This window comes from Lissotriton helveticus, chromosome 10 (assembly GCF_964261635.1).
Source record: "Lissotriton helveticus chromosome 10, aLisHel1.1, whole genome shotgun sequence".
NCBI classification, from domain to species: Eukaryota; Metazoa; Chordata; class Amphibia; order Caudata; family Salamandridae; genus Lissotriton; species Lissotriton helveticus.
In genome coordinates, this window is record NC_136071.1 from 1,085,608,829 (window position 1) to 1,085,633,294 (window position 24,466).

The following is a 24,466-nucleotide window of genomic DNA, read 5'->3' on the forward strand; positions in this document are numbered from 1 at the left end:
TGCACTAATTGGCAGGCACCACGTGATGCCTGCCACGCAGTACAGGGAACCCCCCCGTGCACCAACACCTCCCCCCAAGACAGGGGGGCCCGCAACGGGCCCCCAAAGCCTATCCCCTACAGCACGGGTACTCATAGTACGGCCCGCGGGCCAGTGGTGGCCCGGCAAGCCTTCCCTGGCGGCCCGCTGACCTTCCTGACATCGTACCCGTGTTGTATTTAAAAGAACATGTAATCGTGTCTTCAAACACTGCTGTTTGCGGCAGCGCGAGTCTGAGAGACTCTGCTTCTCTGTGGGGGCCGGCCGCCGGGTGATTCCAATGATCGTGGAGCTGCAGGGGCCTAAGAAGAGGTTAAGTACAGCAAGGCCTCATTACATACAAATGGTCTTTCTAAAGACCTGTGAAGTGCTCGGGTGGGGCTGTGTGTGCCAGGAGGCTGTCTCGGCCCAGGCTGACACACGCAGGGTGAGGTGAAGAGGGTGACAAAGGGAGGTAGTGGGACGGAGAGAGAGGGAGAGGGAGAGAGGGAAAGGAGACAGAAAGAAACATCGGGGCTTGTTCCATTAAATATGAGCTAATGAAAACAGTTTAACATAGATACTTTAGGTAGATATACACCACCTATGTGTATCTCGCCTGCTGTCTAATGTAGTCATCAAGGGGCAGATTTATGAAGGCCCTGCGCCGCCGGTGCATCACTTTTTCCCATGTTAAAAGTGACGCGGCGCAAGGCCTTCATAAATCTACCCGCAAGTGTTTATTTAATGACAGAGTTATATCGAGATTACTTTACTCTCTATCTTAATTACAGTGATCAAATAGCACGTGCTTGGCAAGAGCAGCAGCAAGTGCAGAATCCAGAAACACCGTCTGGTGTTCAAATCAAAAAGGTTTCTTAGTTACATAGACGCATTCCAAACTTGCCTGCAGTCAGTGCATGTTGAAGCGCTGGTGCGCTTCTGTTCGAGTAATTATGTTATTGCTGGCAATTCCTACAGTGCAGGAGTATTGGGACCACTCAGTCCAATGCAGGTAAGCAATTGAAACTGCCAAAGTATTGCGGTCCTTCAGACAAGCAGCACTAGTGCTTAGGGCAGTGTCTTTAGAAACCACATTGTTTTTAAAACAGGCAACGTTTCTCAGTCCCGGCATCACAATGAACAAGATGCTGGCGCTCCCTTTTAGGGGAATTATGGTAATGCCAGCCCCTCACAGATACATGTGCTGGGGCACTGGGAGGGAGGAAAATGGAGGGAGACAGAGGGAGAGGGAGGGAAAGGAATAGAGAGGGAGACAGACAGACAGAGGGAGGGGGACAGACGGAGGGAGACAGACAGTGAGAGGGGGAGGGAGACAGACAGTGAGAGGGGGAGGGAGGGAGGGCGAGGGAGACAGAGGGGGCAGAGGGAGACAGACAGAAAGAGGGAGACAGACAGAGGGAGGGAGACAGACAGAGGGAGGGAGACAGACAGAGGGAGGGAGACAGACAGAGGGAGGGAGACAGACAGAGGGAGGGAGGGAGACAGACAGAGGGAGGGAGGGAGACAGACAGAGGGAGGGAGGGAGACAGAGGGAGAAGGGAGAGCGAGAGGGAGACAGGGAGACAGGCATATGGAGACAGAGGGAGGGAGGCAGAGGGTGACAGAGGGAGACAGACAGGTGGAGGGAGGGAAAGGGAGACAGACAGATGGAGGGAGGGAAAGGGAGACGGAGGGAGGGAGGAAGGGAGGGAGACAGAGAGAGGGGGAGGGAGGGAGACAGAGAGAAGGGGGAGGGAGACAGAGAGAGAAAGAGGGAGACAGACGGAGGGAGAGAGAGAGACAGACAGAGGGAGACAGAGAGGGAGAGGGAAGGAGTGAGACAGTCGGAGTGAGTGAGAGAGAGGGAGAGAGAGGGAGTGAGACAGTCAGAGTGAGACAGAAGGAGAGAGAGAGAGGGAGTGAGACAGTCAGAGTGAGTGAGACAGCGGGAGACAGGGAGACAGGGAGAGAGAGCTAGAGAGAGGGAGGGAGAGAGAGATAGAGCGAGATAGAGATCAAGAAAGAGAGAGAGAGAGAGAGATGTGTGTATGCCGGGTCTGGTGGCTCAGTGGACGAAGGCGTCCGCTGCAGGGACCTGTGATCAACCTCATAGTCACAGTTTTTTTTTGTTGCTCTAGCCCCGCCCCCTCCCCCCGCCCCTACTGGTGCGGCCCTCAGACACAAACCACACTGTAAATTTGGCCCCCGAGAGAAAGTTTGTGAGTACCCATGCCCTACAGCATTTCCATGGTGGTTTCCCCACCATGGAAAGGCTGGCTGAGGCCAGCGTTGTGATCTGGCAGACAGTGCATGCTAGGCACCACCACCATTCACCACCTTCTGTCTGCTCTGGCAGGCAATCGCAACAATTGCCTATGGCGGAAGCGTGGTGGGCAGTCTTTGCCATGCTTGCGGAACGATTCCCCTCGCCATTGTAATGTGGCGGGAGGACATTGCCAGTCAGATGGCAGAGGGTCCGCCACTGCATGACTGGCAGTAGCGGCCTTTCGCCATACTAATGCGCCCTTTAATACCCATTAAAAATATAACACATATATTAAAAATACAAACAATTACTATACAAAAAAGTACATCACATACATATAACATATATACTAAAAAACAAAACAATAATAAAAAAAGATATTTTTAACAACTATATTTTTGCAAACGATATTAAACACTTTGATATTTTAAAAATCAATATCTCTTACCTTAAGTCGAGATTCTTGACAATATTCTTGCTGTCGATATTTCTGACCCACGATATTAATGACTCAGTATTTGTACAACTTGATATTTTGTACTCGATATTCTGTCTCAGCACCATATTTAGAAGCTCTGACCTCGACTACCAATCCAAGTGCTCTCCCTGTTTATCTGAGAAAACTTCAGCCAACACCTCTTGGCAGGCATGACAGCTGATGATGAAAAATATCGCCTGGAGAAAAAAATCCCACTTTCATCCTATGACAATCTTTTGTTAATAAATGCATTTCCTGAAGGAAGTACAGCTCAGCCCCAGTGCTTCTTATGAAATTAATTACTGCAAATTTGGTTTGCGGCTAAATGACAATTTGGTGTTTGAAAGGGGCATCCCTTCCAAATATAGAATCGGAATGGTATGTATTAATGTTTTACGTCATAATTCCAGTCACAAAACATTAACAATTTCCATCTACTGAAGTATAGTAGTAAAGGATTCGCAAATGCAAAGGGATCCCTTTCCAATTGTGAATGATAAAAAAAGTTTGTGAAATGGAAATGGAAAAAAACGGAATATTTGTATTTTGAATTCATCCCATTTTCCTTTATGGAAAATGGGTTATATTTAAACGAGAAGCCTGCTTTTTTAAAAAGCAATCACAGACATGGTTGTCTGCTGAACTCAGCTGGCCATCATCCCCATTGGTGGCATTGATTCCTAATGGGTCACATATTGCGACCTACCAGATTACAAAATCTTGCAAATTAGACTAGTTCTCCTGACTCCTCTTCCAAACATAAAGCTGGTGATAGGTGGCTGCCAAAACTGAGAACATTTGTCCGAGAATGGTTCCCAAAAATGTTGTACCATTATACCGACCACCTGTTCCATTTGTCAGTAAAAGTACGACCCCTCTAATTGTATAGCAGGAGAACACCAAATTATTTAGCAGGGTTTACAACATTATGTGGTAAGAAAAGTCAAATTATGTTGCACCTTTTTATAATATTATTTCACTATTTTGCAATTTCTACATATGGTAATACTGTCTAAGCAAAGATTTCACTTTATCAGTTCCAGTATGACAAACAAATACAGAAATCGGCAACTGAAACATGTCCAGTTAACCTGCAGCAATGGCCTTTGACTGCATGTGAACACATGTCGCCACATTTTTACTAAATTTTGAACCGTTCGTGCTAGAAACTGCAATTTGTTTTGTTAAACCTGCAGATTATGCAGTAGATGATGAACTATGTAAACATTTTGAGAAATCCATAATTACGTGGCCGCAAAATCTTACAATTCTAGTGGACCTAGGTAAAAGGTACTTGCACTTAAATCTTACCACTATTGCTTGGTGCTATGAAAAAGAGGAAGGTGTCATTTGTGCACGCTGAGAAGCATCTTGTAGCTGATTCTGTTCACTACCACGGTGACTCCACATTATCCATATATCTAAATATATACATCAATTCGATGTAAAAGTATGCTGAAATATCATTGGTTGTCATGGATCTTGTGAAATTAACAGCCTTCACAAGATGTTAGGTGGAAAGAGGTATATTTATTAAGTTACAGCAAGTAAAGAGGGAGCCTCTGGCCATCGCCCAACTGCATCGCTCTCCATAGTGCCTCTTGAGTCATAGAATGCTACACAATATTGCCTAGAGAATGTTGAACAGCATTCTCTAACAAGCTAGATGGAACACATCATTCTTCTTCAAAGAAACACCACAATGAGAGAATAGCAAGACAAAAATGGCAATACAATAAATACACATGCACAATACAGAGGATGAATATTCCCACACTACTAAATTATTACTTGTTAAAGAAACCACTGAGCCACTTAGAAGCATACTTGGTCCTACCTCCGTCAGGACCAACACACTTACTCAATTTTTGTGCTTCAGCTTCCTCGTCACCATCAACATTGCCATCCTCAAGTAAACACGTTGCCACTCACATCACCTTCTTGTAATTCCACATATTTCCATTATTCAACAGTACAGTACAAGGATTCACCTTTACCACTTGATGAGTAATCAAAAACCTAGATGGCTTGTTCCTTTCTCTCCAAACCTTCCTTACATGCACCTAATAGCCCCCTGCAAATTCTTCCATGACATCTCCTTTCAGCTGTCTAGATTTATCACTAGTCCTTTTCCTCCTTTACACATCTTTAGAATCCTTAGACAAAAACATGCAAGCCTTACTTGCTCTAATGACATCAAAAGGTACCTTACCAGCTGGCGATAATAAACAGATGATCTTATCTGCTCAACTCCATTCACTTGCAAGAACCTTCATAGCATGACACGCAAATTGAACCCCATTATCTGTCACTAATGTGTCCGGTACTCCCTCTCGCTACCACAACTTCGCCAGAAATTTGATCAGATCTAGGGTAGTCACTTGATCCGTGACTTTAACCTATGGCCACCTCAAGAAGTAATCAACAACCACAATGCCATATTTGGCGTGAAAACCAAAAATATTGCAAGTACCAGCAATGTCCAGACCAATTTTTTCCATGGAACATCCATTTTTCCACTCTCTATTGGCAGATTCTGCATTTTTCTCAGATTTATCACATCCTGATCAAACCCTGGCCACCAATAGCCAACCCTCCCTCTTTGCTTGGTTGCACTCATTCCACGGTGTCCTTTATGTGCCAACTTTAGAATACGACTTTTCAATACCTCTAGCACTACCAATAACTGTCCCCTCAGCAATATGTCACGAACATGGACAACTCTATAGTCAGATTCCGAAACAACTCAACTCCAGCAGACACCCTGCCCGTAGATGACCCCCTAGTCAACATTTCCTTTGTGACCTCCTGCAACATTTCATCTTCTCTCACTGCCTTTACCCACTCCTCAAGTTATACATGACTACAGTAAGCATGCATATTTTTGCCACAAGTCACCCATCCTCACCTTATTTCCATTTTTGGTTTAGCACTATATTCTCACTGGGCATGATTTTCACTTGTATATGCAGTAGCAATATTAGAGAGCAGAGGCCCTGAAGAAAGCCTGGGATTACTGGCCCGATTGGCTGAAACATGTTGGCCCTTTTTTGGCAGCTATTTGTTTAAACTGCCTTTTTGCACTGTTCTGTTTTTAAACTAGGGGTTGTGCCCACACCTTAATAAAACGTTCTCTATTTTGTGCCACATCACCCTATTTTAACTCACCACTTATTTTTGTGTTTTGCAGTTGATTTGGATTGCTATCCAGACAATCTAGGCTGGATCTTACCACATATCACTATAGCGTTCTTCTCCTGTTGTAAGTTCTTTTATTTATCGGCCTATTTGTGACTTAGGTACCACTTTACTTTTGTGAAAGTGTAGATAGCCTGCCATAGCGTTGGCCTTTAGACCCCCGGTTTGTTGTGTTGTTTACTAGTTAATATTTGGGGATGTGAACATGGGCTGGTCTTTAAAATTTCCCTATGACCCTCTCTCTCCCGGTATTGTTGTAGCTGCAGTATTTGAATGGCTTTCCCCCTATACCATCTGAAATGCAATGCGGGGAAAACCAAGCTCCTCTTTTTCGGTCAAAGATCGGAAGTGCCTTGGCAGACCCTCTGTCCCAAGGATGCTACTCCCCCATGTACTCATACTAATGCAATAAAAAATCTAGGCATTAAGGTCGAGGGGAACTTTAATTTCTTTCTCAAGTAAACGCAATAGTAGGAACATGTTTTGGCATACCACGTATGCTGAGGAAGCTTTTGTACTGTCATTGCCGGCTCAGAAACTTGCGGTCCAGACTCTGATTACACGTGGGCTGGATTATGGTAATGCTATATACCTTGGCCTCCCAGACCACCTGATTATTAGACTGCAAGTGGTCCAGAACACAGCTGCAGGCACAATACTCGACCTATCCCTAAAACCCCATGTGTCCCCTTTCCTCAAAAACTGCATTGGCTCCCCGTAAGGAAGAAGAATATGTTACAAAAATGTCCTACTATTCCATAGGCTCTTCTTTTACAATATAATTCAGCAGCAGTGCTACACGTTCTCGGGCATATAAATGCCTCAAAAATGTCAATCTTACACGACACAGAGTACAACTACAAGAATCTATTTTTATTGAACATACCAGTTTTGTGGTGGTGGTGATAATTCAATCTCCTTATTCCTCAATGTTGCTGTCATTAATAAACCCTTTCCTTATTAGCCCTATCTATATAAGTAAGCAAAAGACATTCCTTGGTAAACGCTTACCTCTGGCATTTTCCTTTCCTGGGGGCAGACGTCTTTTGGGAGGTCTCAAGCTGGAACACCTGCATAGAAGAAGAAGACGAAAAAGGTATTTAGAAATTACTCTTGTGTTGTACAAATAAAGGACCTTAAGCTAGTAATCAACTTGTTCCTTGTATTTAAGTCTGCTACCAATCACACTCCCCCAAACTCCTCAACATTCCCTAGAGATTATTGAACAGCATTATCTAAAAAGTTAGATACAACACCTTCCTTAACTCAAATTAATTCCACACATTGTCTCAGTGTGCAACAGCAGTATTTCACTAAAAGATGCAATGTATTTTATTATTTTTGTACATCAAATACAAGGGACACTTTTTTTTAAATCAAATTTTGAATGTATTTTCTGACAATACAATCAACATTTGGTAGGCGAAACAGTACAATATGCAACAATCACTCACATAGCATAGTACATTTATCAGAAAATGACATTAGACATAATAAAAAGTGGCGATGCAGGCAATGTGATAAAATAGGCACTGCAGGCCTACCCATTTAACACAAATGTTTTCCCCACCCTCACCCCTGCACGCATCCCATCCCCGCCCAGGGCGCCTCATCTAGTGTGCCTTCCCAATTAGCAATATTATAAAGCCCCTGGATGTGAAATCGCCCATGTGTTCCGCTATATGGAGAAAATAAGGAGAGTCAATCTTGTTCCACTATTGATTCATCCATGCTTAGAGGAGAGTGTACAGGGTTGTCTAAATCAGGTTCCTTTAGACATTCTAGCAGGTGATCCTATGCTTTGGCCTTGTCTAGCGATCCCCTCCCCCATCTTGCCTCCTGGAATAGCATTGCACTTTCCTAACCTGCCCAAAAAATGAGTTATTTCCACTATGTGTTCAGACTTGGGCTTCTGGGTGCCTTCCAATACATAGTAATCACTCATTTTGTACGAACAATGTCAAGGTCTACAAAACTGGTGGAGGTCTTACGGATATGTGGATGTGGAAATTCACCCAGTAGGCACGCTAATGGGGTATGTGGAATGGATTTTTTTGTTTGATGCACTCAATCACACCATCCCAGAAATCGGTCAACTCAGGGAAGGACCATACCATGTGAAGTATTTCAGCTTATTGTATTCCACATTTAGGACAAGTTGCCATAGCAGCTTGAAAGTGGTGAATGACCTTCCCAGGTGTCAAGTACACTCAATGCAAGAAGCAAAAATGAATTAATTTGAAATGAGTGTTCCTTGAAACACTGTATATATTGGTGAATATTGAAGACCACTCCACATCAGAGATCGGTAAAGCAATATCCTCCTCCCACTTTTCCCACAATTCACTCAGAGGCATAAATATATCTAGCCTTAGGGATTGATATTGGCAAGTGATTGCACTGGATCAGCCTGTCGCGGTGCACTGTATTTGGCAACACTGATCAGCTCACCCAGTTCTCCGTTGAGTGTGCAGAGTTGCGGCTTCATCCTGATGTGGGAGAATTTGGCCACCTGGTAACTCAAATGTGCTGGCAAAGTCCTCAAATGTCATGAGTTTCCCATTCTGACAAACATCCCTCACACATGTAGAGTGGAGAAGTGTGGCTCACTGGTTAGAGGAGGCAGACCTGGAAGCAGAGGTCAGCCCGGGACCAGGGTTCAATTCCCGGCTCGGCGGGGTCTTGAGTCCTAAAATGTCCATGGACTCGACAATTCTCGCTCCGGTGCCTACTCGATTCACGGGTTCACACTCTGCGACTCTGGGCAATAGCTTGCTTAATCTCCACAACGGCCCCTCGCGGCGGGATGCCTGGCTTTCACCTTGCGGATACCCTGCCGGGGATATCTCACAGGGGAATACCAGGACGGGTTCCCTAAGCAAGCGCTTAGAAACCGCTCGGTGATTTGCGCTATATAAATTCCTGTACATTTACATTTACATTTACATGTAATCCCATTTTGGGGCCAGCCTGTCAGTCTGCAGTCTTAGTGCTGCACTCAAGGTTACCTGTGTGAGTACTTGCAAGGGGTGGTCAGAGGTCGGGTGAGTAGGGTATGCTGACCTGAGTACGATGAAGGGAGCAACTCCAGCAATAGCGGATGGCCTATAGGACCATAGTACTTTTCTGAAGTGGTCACCCAGGGTTCTGGAGGAGTTGGAGTAGCACTGGGGTGCCCAGAGTCCTTTTGTCAAGTTCCCCTTGAGGCCCCAGTTTGGCTGCGATTCCTTAATTGAACCAATGATGTTGTACTTTAAAATAGTATACTTCAAATTCTGGCACAGTGAGGCCCCTCCCTGTTATCGGGCATTCAAGTTTAGTAAATGCTAATCTACCCCTACCCGAACCCCATATAAGCTCCGTCAGCAGTGAGTTTAGGTCACAGAATATAGGTGAGGAATTATAATGGGTAGTGTCGAGAAAAATTACAACAACCTAGGAAGTGCAACCATTTTACCCACGGCTAATCTGCCGGCAACAGAAAGTGGCAAGGACTTCCAGAAGTCCACACTTGGATGGAGTCCTCAGACGGTTGCCGAACATTGCCCTTTAGGAGTTCAAGGGGCTCAACGTAGATTCTATTTCAGAAACGGCATGTCCCAGGTAAGGTTCCAGTGGTCCAAGGGAAAGAGTGTATCCCGACACAATGGGAAGATTTGTGCCAATTGCTGCAGGTCTAGGAAGACTTCCAAAATACTCTAGCAGTGCTTTTGTTCCAGACAACTTTACATTATGCAAAAACAAGGGCATGTCATTAGCATAAAGGACGGTGTGGTGGCTATCGTTCTTAACTTCCAATCCCGAAGTGAGTAGATGGCAAACAGCAGTGAGGAAAGAGATCATCCCTGCTTAGTGCCCCATCCTACAACATAGGAGTCTGTTATACATGTGCCAGTTCAGACTCGGGCAGTTGGCTCTGTATACAATAATTTGGCCTACTGTAAAAAGGCCATAGTCCAATGCCCAGTTTTAGCATTGTCTAATACAGGAAATCTGATCAGAGACTAGTGGGGACTGAGCTAAGTCTGCAAATGTTAGTGGCTGTGTGGTGTCCTAGAATAAATCCAGGCTGGTTTGTGTGAATAAGCTTGGACATAAAGGGAAGTAGGGAGGTTACTAAGATTCAACTTAAAATGTTATAGTCCATGTTCAGCATGGATAAAGGACGGTACACCTGGACATCGTGGGGGATGTTTTCTTGCTTCACCAGCAGGATAACTAGAGCTTCATTAGTGGTAGATGGGAGGTGAGCCAGTTCTCGGACGTTTGCATAAATGGTGACCAATTGAGGGACTAACTTCTTAATCAATCAATTAGGCATTTGTTAAAGCACGACTACTCACCCGTAAGGGTCTCAAGGTGCTGGAGGAGGTGGGGTTTAGCAGGTTCCAGTCCATCAAGGGGGAGGTCCGTTGAAGAGTCAGGTTTTGAAGCTTGGACATAAAGGGAAGTAGGGAGGTTACTAAGATTCAACTTAAAATGTTATAGTCCATGTTCAGCATGGATAAAGGACGGTACACCTTGACATCGTGGGGGATGTTTCCTGGCTTCACCAGCAGGATAACTAGAGCTTCATTAGTGGTAGGTGGTGAGTGACCCAGTGCTCGGGTTTTTGCAAAAAGGATGACCAATTGAGGGACTAACTCCTCAATCAATCAATCAATCAATCAGGCCTTTGTTTAATCACGACTACTCATCCGTAAGGGTCTCAAGGCGCTGGGGGAGGGGGGTATAGCAGGGTCCAGTCCATCAAGGGGGAGGTCTGTTGAAGAGCCAGGTTTTGAGGTTTCTTGCGAAGATGTCTCTGTCTGAGGTGGAGCGGAAGGGAATTCCAGGCTCTGGCCATGAGGTAGGAGAAGGATCGGCCTCCTGATCTGGTCTTTGTAATGCGGGGGATCACAGCGTAGGAGAGCTGGGCTGATCGTAGGTTCCACTGGGGTGCGTGGAATTTGAGTTGGCTGTTCAGGTATACTGGTCCGGTGTTGTGGAGGGCCTTGTGAGTGTGGGTGAGCATCTTGAAGGTGACTCTAGCTTTGATGGGGAGCCAGTGGAGTGTGCGCATGTGCAGGGAGATGTGGCAGTGTCTTGGCAGGTCGAGGACCAGTCTTGCAGCGGCGTTCTGGATGTTCTGCAGCTTGCAGGTATGTTTTTTGCTTATTCCCGGAGTTCGTTCCCGTAGTCAAGTCTGCTGATCATCAGCGCATGAGTGACAGTCTTTCTGTGTTCGAGGGGGATCCATTCAAAGGTCTTACGTAGCAGGCGGAGGGTGTGGAAGCAGGAGAACAAGACAGAGTGGATCTGGGGGTCCATTTTGAGCTCAGAGTCAAGGATGATTCCCAGGTTGCGTACGTGGTCCGTGGGGGTGGGCGGGCTCCGAGTGCGGGGGGCCACAAGGTGTCGTTCGAGGCATCGGGGTTTGGGCCCATGATGAGTACTTCTGTTTTGTTGGTGTTTAGTTTTAGGCAGCTGTTTTTCATCAATTTGGCGACGGCTTCCATGCCTTCTCGAAAGTTGTTTCTGGCGGTATTGGGTTCGTTGGATAGGGAGGGTATGAGTAGGGTGTCGTCTGCATATGACACATTGTTGAGTCCATAGGTACGGACAATGGAAGCGAGCGAAGCCATGTGGGATGTTGAAGAGCGTAGGGCTGTGGGCGGACCCCTGGGGGACTCCATAGGTGGTGGGTGTAGGGTCCGAGAGGAAAGGGGGGAGTCTTACCTGCTGGGCTCTGCCAGAGAGGAAGGAGTCGATCCAGTCGAGGGCCTTGTCTTGGATCCCTGCGTCATGGAGTCTGCAATGGCTTTCTCAATGACTTTTGCTGGGAACAGGAGCAGGGAGATGGGTCTGTAGTTTTTTTAATCGGTGGGGTCCGCCGGGGGGTCTCTTGAGGAGGGGGTTGACCTTGGCGCATTACCAGTCATCGGGGAATGAGGCGGTTGCCAGGGAGCGGTTGATGGTGTGGCAGAGCATGGGTATGATGGTGTCGGCGACTCAGTTGAAAATGTGGTGGGGGCAGGGGTCCGCGTGGGCCCTGGAATGGATTGACTTCATTATCTTCAGTATGTCTTCGGTGGTGAGGGCTGTCCAGTTGTCGATCGCTGGCTTCAGGGTGTCGGGGGTCGTTGGTGAGGTTTTAATGAGTTGGTTTTCTTTGTCTAAGCTGTCCTAGATGCTCATGATTTTGAGGTGGAAAAAGGAGCCGAGTTTATCGCAGAGGTATTGTGAGGGAAGGATGTCAGTGGACTCACAGGTGGGTTGGGCGAACTCCTTGATGATGTTGAAGAGTTCTTTGCTGTTGTGCACATGAGTGGAGACTCTGTCTTCAATCGCTATTTTCCTTGTTTCTAATGAGTTGGTGGTGGGCGTTGGTGGCGGCTCTGAAGTTGTTGTGGGCTTCTGTGGACTTGGTGTTCCTCCAGGCCTTTTCGAGGCGGTTGCAAGTGTGTCTGGACTCTCGAACTGTGTTGGTAAACCATCTGGCTTTCTTGGCGTGGGTTTTGCTGTTTTTCTTGAGGGCGGCTATGGTGTTGGTGCTGTCGGAAATTCATCTGTGCAGGGTTTGGGCTGCAGTGTTGGGGGTCATAGTTTTCCGCAATGGTTGGTGTGGAGTTACTGAGTTATGAGGTTAGCTGGTCGTCGGTGATTTTGGTCCAGTTTCTTCAAGGGAGCAGGTGCTGGTCTCTGTGGATGGTGGGTGTTCTGAAAGTGAAGTGGACTTATTGATGGTCAGTCCATGGGAGTTCGGTGGTGTGGCTGAAGGTGAAGGAGTTTCCTGTTGTGAAGGGGGGGTCGAGGGTGTGTCCTGCTCAGTGCGTGGGTTTGGTTACAATCTGCAGGAGTCCAATGTTGTGGAGGTTGTCCAGAAGGGATGTGGTGCTGGGGTCCAGTTGGTTGTCGAGGTGGAAGTTGAGGTCTCCCAGTAAGGTGTAGCTGGTGGACGCGATGGCATGCAGGGAGATGATGTCCGTGATGAGGGTTCCTCGAAGGGTGGAGGTAGGGCTGGCCAGTATCTTGAAGTGAAGGTGTTCCATCAGGTCTGTGGGCTTGTCAGGGAGTGTGCTCAGACGGAGGGTGGATTTGTGGATGATGGCGATCCCTCCTCCCAGGTGGGTGGGGCGGTCCTACCTGGAGAGCTTGTATCCTTAGTGAATGGCGATGGCGATGTCCGGTCCCAAGGTGAAGTTGGTCCATGTTTCGGTGAAGAACGCTACCTCCAAAGTGGAGCTGTCGAGGAGGTCCCAGATCTTGGAGGTGTGTTTGTGGAGGGATCGGACGTTGAGGAGGATGCATTGCAGAGTCTTCTGCTTGGTTGTTATCTTGCGGGCGGGTTGCGCTGGGTCCGTGGTCTTGGCGGTGCTGCAGGTTTGCCGGCAGCGGTGACAGATGAAGGGTCCGTGGTTGTCGGCTGGAGATGCTAGCTTGCAGTTGTTGTTGTATCCTGGGTTGAGAGCATGGAGTGCTGCTTTGTTACATGGTTGGCGTTGCGGAGGTTCAGGATTCCTGGCGCTGGTCGCAGTCTGGTCGCGGAAGGGCGCAGTTGGGCTTGCCTTTGGCATGCCAGCGCTGTGGCCGTGCAGTGGCTGCCATTAAGTTGGGGTCGAAGAGGGCTGGTCAGGTGGGAGGCGGGAACAGGGAGGGCAGCTGCATTGGGCCGGGTGCATTGGTTGTGCCGGGGGAAGGGGCCTCTGGGGCAGCAGCAGCAGGGAAAAATGGGCAGACAAAGGCAAAAAGAGAGGAAAGCATGGAAATAAGGCAGTGGAAAGTGCAAGAAAAGTGAAAGAAAGACACAGAAGGGGAGTGAATGGGGAGATTAAATCAGTGAAAAAAACTGAATGAAAACAGAGGAAAGGCACAGAGGGGGAGTGAAAGGGGGAGATTAAATCAGTGCAAAAATTACTGAAAACGGAGGAGAGACACAGAAGGGGAGTGAAAGAGTGAGATTGAAATCAGTGGAAAACGAGTAAAAAAGGAGGTAAGATACAGAAGGAGAGTGAGAGGGAGAGATTAAATCAGTGAAAGAACGAGTGAATGAGAGAAAGAGCAGAGTGAGAGAAAGGAGACAGTGGTTCACTGGACCACCATGGATGAGGTGCAGGTAAAACCTGCGGGTGGAGGAGGGCTTCGAACACCAACACTCAAGAGTGCAGGGGCTCGGGGGAATGCCTCACTTGATGGTGGAGCTGTGAGGGAGTGGGAGCAATTTCACTGACAATGAGTCAGTGGTCTTGCTCCTCCTCAGCATATGCTGCGTAAATGTCTGAAGGTAGGCTTTTGATCCCTGGGGCCTTTCCTCTTGTCATGGCTTTAATGGCCACTCTTACCTCTTGGTGTGTGATGGCTCCTCATATGGCCTCTGCTTCCTCCGGTGTTAACGTTGGGAGGGCCATGGAGCTGAACAATCTCACATTGTTTGGGGGGACTGCACTGGTGCTGGGCATATAATGTGGAGTAGTACCTGGCAAATCTGCTATTTATAACTTATTGGGTATGTTGGCATTCACAGTTTCAGATTCTATATAAAGAATGAAGGAATTTCTAGACATGGGATTAGCCAACCAGGCTAGTACGGTACCTACCTTGTAGCACCCGATGTGGACCTGCACCATGTACTCATAATTGTTGAAGCACCAGAGTTTTTCCGTGTGTACCGTCAGTTGGTCCCTAGCTTCTAGACATTGTTGGTGTATGCCCGACTTCCTGGGCAGGGCCACCTCTAGGTCTCACAATGCTCACTCATGAGTCTCTGTTTTACTCACTAGCATGTGCTGTACTCCCACCAATTCAGCTATGCACCTACCGCTGATACATGCATTAAATGCATCCCACTTGATTAGGAGTGAGGCAGTGGTGGCAGCGTCATCCACAAAGTAACTGTGTGTCGCTTCGCCTGTGGTGTGCAAGAAAACAGGATCTAGCAGTGTTTCTACTCATAGGTGCCACTCAGGGATCTGTGGACGTTTCCTGTGCCAGTTCAAGGAAAGCAATACTGGGTTATTATCGGAGACCATTCAGCAAAGGTATTTGATCATTCAAATCACCCTATGGATTCCCGGGGAGCACAAGAAAGACTGAAACACAAATGCAAGTCATGTATGCTCGAGTAAAAGGGGTAATCCCTAGTCTCAGCGTTCAGAACTTTTCAGGAGTCTAATAGTCCTCATCATTGTTACCATGATATGACCACATATTTCCCATTGAGGTCGACTAGCTCAGATGACACTTGGAGTGGTACTCCTGGACAAACCCATTTTAGAACTCATGCGACAAAGGCAGAGTAAGAGGTGGCAGAAAATAGGCCTCACCATATTTTACACAGTGTCTCCTATCAGCAGTGGTACATTTGTCTTCTGTAGAAGAGCCAAATGAGCCCCCTCCTCTTTCTGTGTGTGTGTACTGTATATCTTCTAGCCATACTGTTGAAACCACTGAGATTCTAGCTTAGGAAATTATATGTTAGGGTGGATACCATGTGGGAATAATATACGTACCCAGTGAACCATAATGGAAGGGCTCTGAGTCTGCAAGGGCCCAAAGCTCGTCTAAGGGCTAGCCAGGTGTGCAGACAGAGGCATGGGAACATATATTTCCCAATATTCACAAAACAATAACACAACTCCCAAACCAAACAAGAAGGAAACCACTCCCCATCCAAACTTACAAACAAACATTTGACTTATATGCAAGCATTTTTCGCAAGTGTTAACTTAGGGGTGATGCCCCTGCTACTATGCTCCCTGGCCTTAAATCACACCATAAAGGTGATGAAATTTTGCCTACAATCAGTCCAACAATCAACCAATAAAGGGCAGTTTTTGGCTGCAGGCACCCCAAACTACATCCCTAGCTCAGGCATACAACAATAATTTGACATTCATCCAATAATCTCATCTGAGGTGCCAGGGGTAACCAGCGGCAGTTATATTCTGGAACTACTTGTGGAGATCAATGCTTGATCAGAATCAGTGTCACTTGGGTCTTCGTTCCTAACACAGATGGTGGGGTGAGTCCACACTGTTGATAGCCACAACCACCTCACTGCCTTCTGCTGTTTGTGTAGTGCCTGTGAGTGGGACAAAGCAGTTTTGATACTCTTGTTTTATTTGTAACTGGTGGGTCTGTAGGGTTTCCCTCAGTTCCAGTTGGTAATTTTCTCCCCTAATGTGGGAGGTGGCCGATCCAATCCCAGAGCAGTGCGAGGGAGGTTAAACAGTACACTTCATCTTCGAAGGTCACGGGCAATCTTGCTAGAAACAACATGGCATAAGTTATTACCAGTTTCCTTGGACATTTCTTGGCAACCAAAAACAATGCCCACTGCTTTTGGACCTCTCTAGCAAAGTCTGGGAAGAGCATCACCTTCTGGTTTTCTACCAGAATGTCACCACTCTGTCTAGCATGTTCCAGAATATGGTCTTTGTTCCTATAGTTTACTAGTTTGACTTCTAATGGTCTGGAGGCTACCCCTGGAAGTGGTGGATGTGGGGGGCTCGGTGGGCACGTTCAAGTTCATAGAATAGGGAAAGTCCCTCTGGAGCCACAGTGTCCAAATACATTGTTCTTGGAAGTAGGTCATGTTCCCTGCTGAGCCTTTAGTACATTCGGGCAGTCCTATAATATGAATTTTATTTCTTCTGTTAATGTTTTCAGCATTCTAAGCCCTGATTCCAAGTACTTTCATGTGTCCCCCCTGTTGTTTCATTGATTTTATGCCTGGTGTAGTCTTCCCAAGTATATGCTCAGTGATTGTAACTCTCTCATTTAAGTGGCAATGGTCCCGTCGTAGCGTAGGAGCCCTTGTAATGATTTTGAGTTCTAGGGCCTCCTGGAAGGCTGCTGTGCCCTGTAGAACAGTGGCAATGGTGAGTTCTTAGTGTCACCCATTAGAGGCTCATCACTCTAGGCTGTGGCATCCATGGTGGTAGCATTTGTGTCCTGAGAGGCACCAGGGTCAGAGGTCTCATTTTTTTTTGTTTTGTCCAATTCTTAGGATCCTCCACATGCACCACTGAGTACAGGGCAGTGTCACTATTCTCTTGATATGTGTGATGGTGTAATGAAACAGTCCAGTCAGTATTCACTGGAGAGATAGTCTGAACCCCTGGGCTGGGGATTTGTCCGGGTACAACATTGGGCAAAGCTCTTGGTCTTCGAGAAGCAGACTGACCAACACCAATCTCAGAGGCCAAATGCTTACTAAGTTCCCCTAAGTGCAGCTCTTCTTTGCAGGTGGATGATAGAAGCAGGAGGGCATGGGGACAAAAAATGGGAACAGAGGGGAGAGGAAGCAGCTCATCGCGCAGTCTCACCTCCTGTATCCGTGGAGAATAGGCTTCATCAGGTAGGTCGCGCAGCAGGTGGAGATAGTAATATAGCCCTCCAGTGATGGGGTAGTCCTCAGTACAGTCCTTGCCTGTACTCTGAGAATTAGCCAGTTCTGGTTGCTGAACCTCTGTGTCACTGGCAAAATCGTTTGTTGACCGTTAATGGCACAATAGTACCCCCATAGCTTCAATCCTGAGTCCAATTAGTTGTGTTGGGTAAGGCCAGAGTTCCAAGTAGGGGTTCTACTGTGTAATATATTGCCAGTCCTCAGCCTACACTACTTACTCGTGGCTCCCAATCACAGATAATACTCCTTCACACTACTCAAGGTCGCTGTCTTCTGTAGCTCTTCAATGTTGTAGGTAGCTCAAGGCTCCATTTGTAGTTGCCTTGTAGGACACTTCTGATGTTGTGAGCACATTGGGGTCACTCGGTCCTTAGCGTGCTATTCTTGTCTGTCAGTGGGGCTCTGTGGAATTTCTCAGGGCTGACTAGGTACCGCAGAGATTGTGAGGTTTGGCAGACATTTTCTTTTGTACTTGTGCTGCCAAGGGCATTTCTGGTACCGCCAGAGGAACATAACCTTTGAATAAGTCAACACTAGAAAAAGGAGAATTCCCCATATTAAGCAATGAATCCTGCAAAAAGATCCCTGCTTGTGTAACGTGGGTCTACCATTTTCTACAAGCAGGCATCTCTCAAGACATTAGGAATTTGTTGTTTTTGTGAGGACATTGGCCCTCGTATGTATATTGCAAAAAGTAAAAGTAAAATGTGATAGGCATAATAACATTTGAGCACAGCCATTGCCCTATGACGTATGTTGCGAAGGATGAATGTAAAGGGCGAATGTAGGATTGTGCGGTCATATCAAGCAGTAATATAAAAAACTAATCATAAAGTGATAATTGTCTCCATTCAGGGGAATGCCAGTGACTACTAATGTCAACAATCGCAAGTGCCCTTAATCATTTTCAGAAGAGCATTTGCTCAGGATATTGTAGAAGAAATCCTAGAAGAGCGGATGCACATGCTTGTCCTTGCAAAACTGCTAACTAAAGCATCCTGCACTTTTTAAACACAGGACATCAATACATGCATTTCAAGTACCACAAATAAACATTTAAGTGCATTCAGCTGCTATGCGTTCATTGTTCATAATTACTGATTTTACTTGTCACATGAATAGAGCAGATCTCCAAATATAGCTGTTTCAACATTGGCAGCAGCTCTGGTGCATTGGTATTAGACAGCTTAATGATACAGTCTCTGTTCACATTAAAATGAAGCAAAATAAGGGAGTTGAGAGGAAGAGGAAACACACACAAGTGAGATATGGTATCCTGGAAAGATCTACGGCTGTACATTTTTTCTCACTTTTAATACCTCAAGGTTTATGAATCATTTTAGTAATATTGCATTCTAGACACAGGCTTTCTAGGCTTTCTTCAGTTGCCAAACTAAATGTATGTCTGAAAATACATCTACCCCCGTTTGCTGGGTATACAGAACAGGATATTGAGCTGGCATAAATGTTTTACTAGTGCAAAATTATTCTGCCACATCACACCCAAGAACAACCTCAGTCAACTCATTAGAGCCTCCTCCTCACTTATTGAGTTTCACAAGAAAATGAAGACCTAACTCTTTATGTAAGCACCATGGGACCACGGACCTTGCTCAATCACCGGGATACCCTCTCAGGTCGTTAGTGCACTATGCAAATCAATATAACATAACATTCTCCATGACTGCATACAGTTACACGGTAGCAAGCCCCACACAAGGGAAAATCAAGACATGGTTTCCCTTGAATGTTTTTGAATGTCCACAAATGTGTGAGTTCGTAGTCATTAACAAACACCTCTTGGGGGGGCGTGGCTTGAGCGCCAACGAGCGATAGCGGACCCTGCGTGAGCTGCTTTTCCTGGCACCTGCGAAGCGGACAATCCCTCTTCTCTGCGGTCGGAAGATGTGCTGCAACGCTTGACGGAGCTCCGACGGTGTTCGAGCCCCATTTCGAGGATTTTGGACTGCCGGTGTCTACGTCTGGTCTGAGGCACAGGCGGCCGCCATTTTATGGCCGCTGAGCTTGCATCTCTTATATTTGCTCCCACGCTATTCCAGCAATGCCGGTATGCCTCATCTGCCTTTCTTTTGTTGACTTTCCGCTTCTCTTGCCATACTATCCCTGATGGTTATTACATTTCCTCCAATATCTTGGGTGCAGCTCGAATAATGGTTTCCTTTTGATCAATGTGGCCACCATTTTGAGTTTTTCTCGTGCTCTCTCCATGTGTGAGGCAGCAGACTCTTTCAGGGTCTGGTCATTGGGACTAATATCACCTTTTGGATGTTTCATCTCTCCACAGTATTTCATTACTTGTGGTGCTTGTTTAGTCCTTTTTGATCAGGTGGGTTGAGCAGTCACTTCACTGTTTCTTCCTGACTGGAACATGATGTTCTCACCTTGACCACATTCGAATGCCTCTTCATGATATGGTGTGACTTGGTTAAGGAATCTTTACGCTCAAGCTTTTTCATATTAATGCTCTCCCTAACTCTATTTTAGGTTTCTGCACCATTTTTTAACAACGCCGCATTACGGTTTGGAGCAAGTCTCACTTCCTCAACACGCTCCATGCTATTGCCTCCATTTTGATTATTTCTGCACATTTATTCCTAATTTTTGAGTCATTGCAGAGCATTAATATCGCGTTTGTGGCGCATGGTGTAGCACTACTGTTTTGAACCTCAGTCTCCCTCATTATTTTTGCGTTTTATGGGGTATCTGCGTAATCTTAAGCTCTCTGCGGCTCGTACAATACCTACTCATTCAGATTCTGATTCCACAATACAGGATATGGAGGATAACATTGCGTCTAAATCAGTTTTACATCCTGATACATCTACCAAAATGCAAAACACGAGCACACTTCCTCCCATGGCTTTCTCAGCTAAGCGCTTAAAAAAAGATCCCCCTTCTCCAAATTCTGCCTCAACCTCTTCTATAGATCTCATTCTTGAGGAAATGCGTGCACTTAAGCCTTTCATGGAGATGACCACCAAGACTCTGCAAGCTCTCCATGACAAATGGTCTTCATTAGACTCTCATGTCTTGATTGTGGAGCAGTCAACGGAATCTCTTCAAACCTCTTGTTCACGTATTCCTTCAATGGAAGCTGATATTCTCCAGCTCAAACGTCAAGCAGAAGATTTGGAAAATCGTAACCGTAGGAACAATCTTCGCCTTTATGGTCTTCCGGAACTTTCAGAAGGGTCCAATCCTACTGCTTTCTTTCAAGCTTTTCTCCCAAAAATTCTGGACTTACTTGCCTCAGCTACTATCAATATTCAAAGAGCTCACAGAGTTGGTCCCAAATCTTCAGGCAAACCTCGAGGTGTTATCATGTTGTTTCTACAATACACTGACCTTCTACAAGTCCTCTCAGCGGCTAAAGCTAAAAAGCAAATTGTGTGGGAAGGCCATAGGCTTTATCTTTCACAGGATGTGGCTAAAGTAACAGCTGATCGCCGGAAAAAGTTTTTGGACATGCGTCCTCAATTACGAACCCTTAACGCCAGATATGGCCTACTTCATCCTTGTCTTTTCAAGGTTACTTATAAAGACAAGACGACCACGTTTGAGGATCCTGCGGCCTTGCAAGAATTTCTTCGACATCATGGATCTGTTGTCATGGACACCTCTGGAAATGCTTGATTGGTCCCTTTGATGGTTTCCTGTTTCCTTTACAGAGTTGATCCTTTTGTTGTGTTTCTCTTCTCATGTTGTGCTTCCATATGTTGTTCTACCTATGCTTCATACCGTGCTTTTCCTTAAGTCCTTTTTTTTTTCAAGACCCATTTTGTTTATATTTTTATTTCTTCTAATATTGGACCACATCATAGTTTGATTCTGTTGCTGTTCTTGTTTCGATTGTTGTTATTTCCATAAATCCGTTATATTTATTCCCTGTCTTCTTTTTCCACAGGCGTTTCCCTCCCTTTCCCCTTTCCTGATGTGTCGCGTTGTTCTCGTGCCTTTTTGATATCATCATTGCGGAGGCCCACCACCAGCTCTCGTTGTTGTCATCGTCGTCGTCGCCTATAGGCGCCGTCACCCCCGCTTCTCGTTTGTTCTTGTAAGAATGTCTTTCAGTCGTCTTTTCTGGACTTGTACTGTCTTCTTGTTCTTTATCTTTTTCTATTCTCTCTTTATTACATCAACAGTTCTCCCCTCTTCACTCCTTTTTCCTTCTGCTGTCTTTTTATCTTCTCTTTCACTTCTTTCCTTCTCCCTTTATCTCCTTCCTCCTTTACTTTTTCTTTTTCTTTATTCTTATTTTATTCTTTCACTCTCTTTTTTGCAATGTCAAGTAAGCATGCTATTGTTTTATTTTCTTTCTCTTTGATTAACCTTCCGTGTTACTAGTTGGAATGTTAAAGGTTTAAATAATCCGATTAAAAGGCAACGGGTGTTATCCCATCTCGCTAGACTTAAAACTGATGTGCCCTTCTTCAAGAATCCCATCTCTCAGAGTCAGAAACTTTGAAACTTAAACGCTGTTGGGTGGGACATGTTTTTCTCTCTCCAGCCGCGGGTAAGAAAAATGGAGTTGTGATATTGTTTCATAAAAAGTTGAATGTTTCTATAGTTTCACATGAATGTGATGTTAATGGTCGTTGGGTCATTGGTAAATTACTTATAGATACAATTCCTCTTGTTATATTCAATGTTTAAGCCCCCAATGGTGTTGACAAGTCTTTCTAGCCTTCTATTTCTGATAAGTTGAATACAATTATTGATGATTCTGTTATTTTTGGTGGTGACTGCAATCAAACCTATGATCCTATCCTTGACAGAAACTCCAAAGTAAAATTTTCACCGTCTAAAATGCATTCTCAATTCACTAATACTGCTCATCATCACGCTTTAGAAGATATTTGGAGATTATGTAATCCCGACCTTCGGGAATATAGGGGCATATTATCAAGGGATTTATCTCCGCTTTTTTGGCTTTAAAAGCCAAGAAAGCGGAGATAAAATTATCTCCCTATTACCTAGCTGTCGCTAACACCAGTTAGCGACAGCTAGTAAGAGATAGTGACCATCTTGGGCCCTGCTTTGCATGTCAGAGATATTTATCACTAATGACATGCAAAGTGGGCGTGCCAAGATGTTAGCGACTGGAAACAGTTGCCAACATCGCTATCTCCTATTACCAACTTTTGGAGATATTCGCGCTAAGCGGGAATATCTCCAAAAGCTAACACCTGCCCTGAGCAGTTCTTAGCCATGTTATCCAATGGGAGGTGGATAACATGGCTAAGAGCATTAGCTCGGTAATGCATGAATATCGCCGACTTTACAGCGATATTCATGCATTTCGGCTGATTTTTATCGCTTAGGAGATAAACCTTGATAATAGCAAGGCTCCTAAGCGATAAAAATCGCCGCAACACGGCGATAAAATTATTGCCGCTAAGCCAACATAGCGATAATTATCGCTAGTTGTTGGTAATATGCCCCATAGTTTTTTATTCTCCATCTCATCACTCCCAATCCTGAATTGATTATCGTTTTTCAGCAAATCTCTAGCTCAACATTGCATACACTCTGACATTGTTTCGATTTTAATTTCCGATCATGCCCCTGTTCTTGTCGATATTGACCTCATCCCCTTTTCCCCTCATTCAGGTAGATGGAGATTCAATAACTCCTTACTCCTTGACCCCGTTGTTTGTACACAATTTACTAATTTTGCCACTGAATTTTTTCTACTCAATCAAACTCCTGATACCCCCTATGTTATGGTGTGGGACTCTTTTAATGCGGCCTGTAGAGGTTTGATCATAAATTTTGTGTCTCATAAGAAAAAACTCATGGAGGCTATATCAGCCCAATGTCTTACTAAAATTAAGCAACTTGAACTTACTTATCACTCATCTAACACTGAATCCTCTCCTAAAGATCTCATGAATACATTTCCACAGATGCTGCCTCCAATCTTTTATTAAAATGTAACTCACGTTACTACGGTGGTCAGAATAAAATGGGGAAACTGCTTGCCAATTATTTGAAAATACGGAAGGAACGTACAAAAATTGAATCAATTTGAACTTCTTCTGGGGATTCTCTATACAAGGACAAAGATATACTAAATGAATTTGTCAAATTTTATAAAACTCTTTACACTCCAGAAATCATCCCTCCTCAAAACGATCTTCTTTCCTATTTTCAATCTATTCCTTCACCACCTTCTGATCACGTGGATTTTTGGACTTTGGAACAGGATATCTCGCTTGCGGAAATCTCTCATGCTGTCTCGAAACTGCGTCATGGGAAAGCACCTGGTCCTGATGGATTCACTATTGAATTCTGTGGCCACTTCGCCTCTCTTCTTTTGCCCAAGCTTTTACTTTTATTTCAATCTTTTCTTGCTAAGGGATTATCGTGTGGCACGTTTCAACAAGCATTAATATGTTTAATCCCTAAGGACGACAAAGACCATTCTTTATGTAAGAATTACCGACCCATTTCCCTGGTCAACACCGATTATAAAATTCTGGCCAAGATTTTGGTCCTTAGAATGGACCCTTTTCTCACTGACTTAAGAGGACCTGAGCAATCCGGTTTTGTTAAAGGCCGTCTATCTTCGGACAACTCACGAGTCTTTTTTAATATCCTCAGTAGGGCATCCGCTTTAGACCTTCCCCTAGCTGCTATCTCTTTAGAGGCTGAGAAAGCTTTCGACAGGATCAGTTGGGATTTCATGTTCCAGGCTCTTAAATGGGCAGGTTTTCCACCCAAATTTATCTCTACCATCTCTCTATTGTATTCTAGTCCCCAAGCATCGATCTTCGATAATGGTGCAGTTTCTGACTATTTTGATCTTCAACTGGGGTTTCGACAAGGTTGTCCGTTGTCTCCTCTTTTATTTGTCCCGGCCCTAGATCCTTTTCTTACTAAGATTCGACAAGATGATTCCGTTTCTGGTTTCTATTTTGGTCCTCAACAAATTAAACTCTCGGTTTATGCCGACGACATTCTTTTCTATTGTTCGGACCCGCTTTCTTCTCTTCCTTCTTTTCTTCAGCAAGTTTCTTCCTTCTCCGCTGTTTCTGGGTATCGTCTCAATGCTGATAAATGTGAAATTCTTCCCTTGAATCCTCTTTGTCAG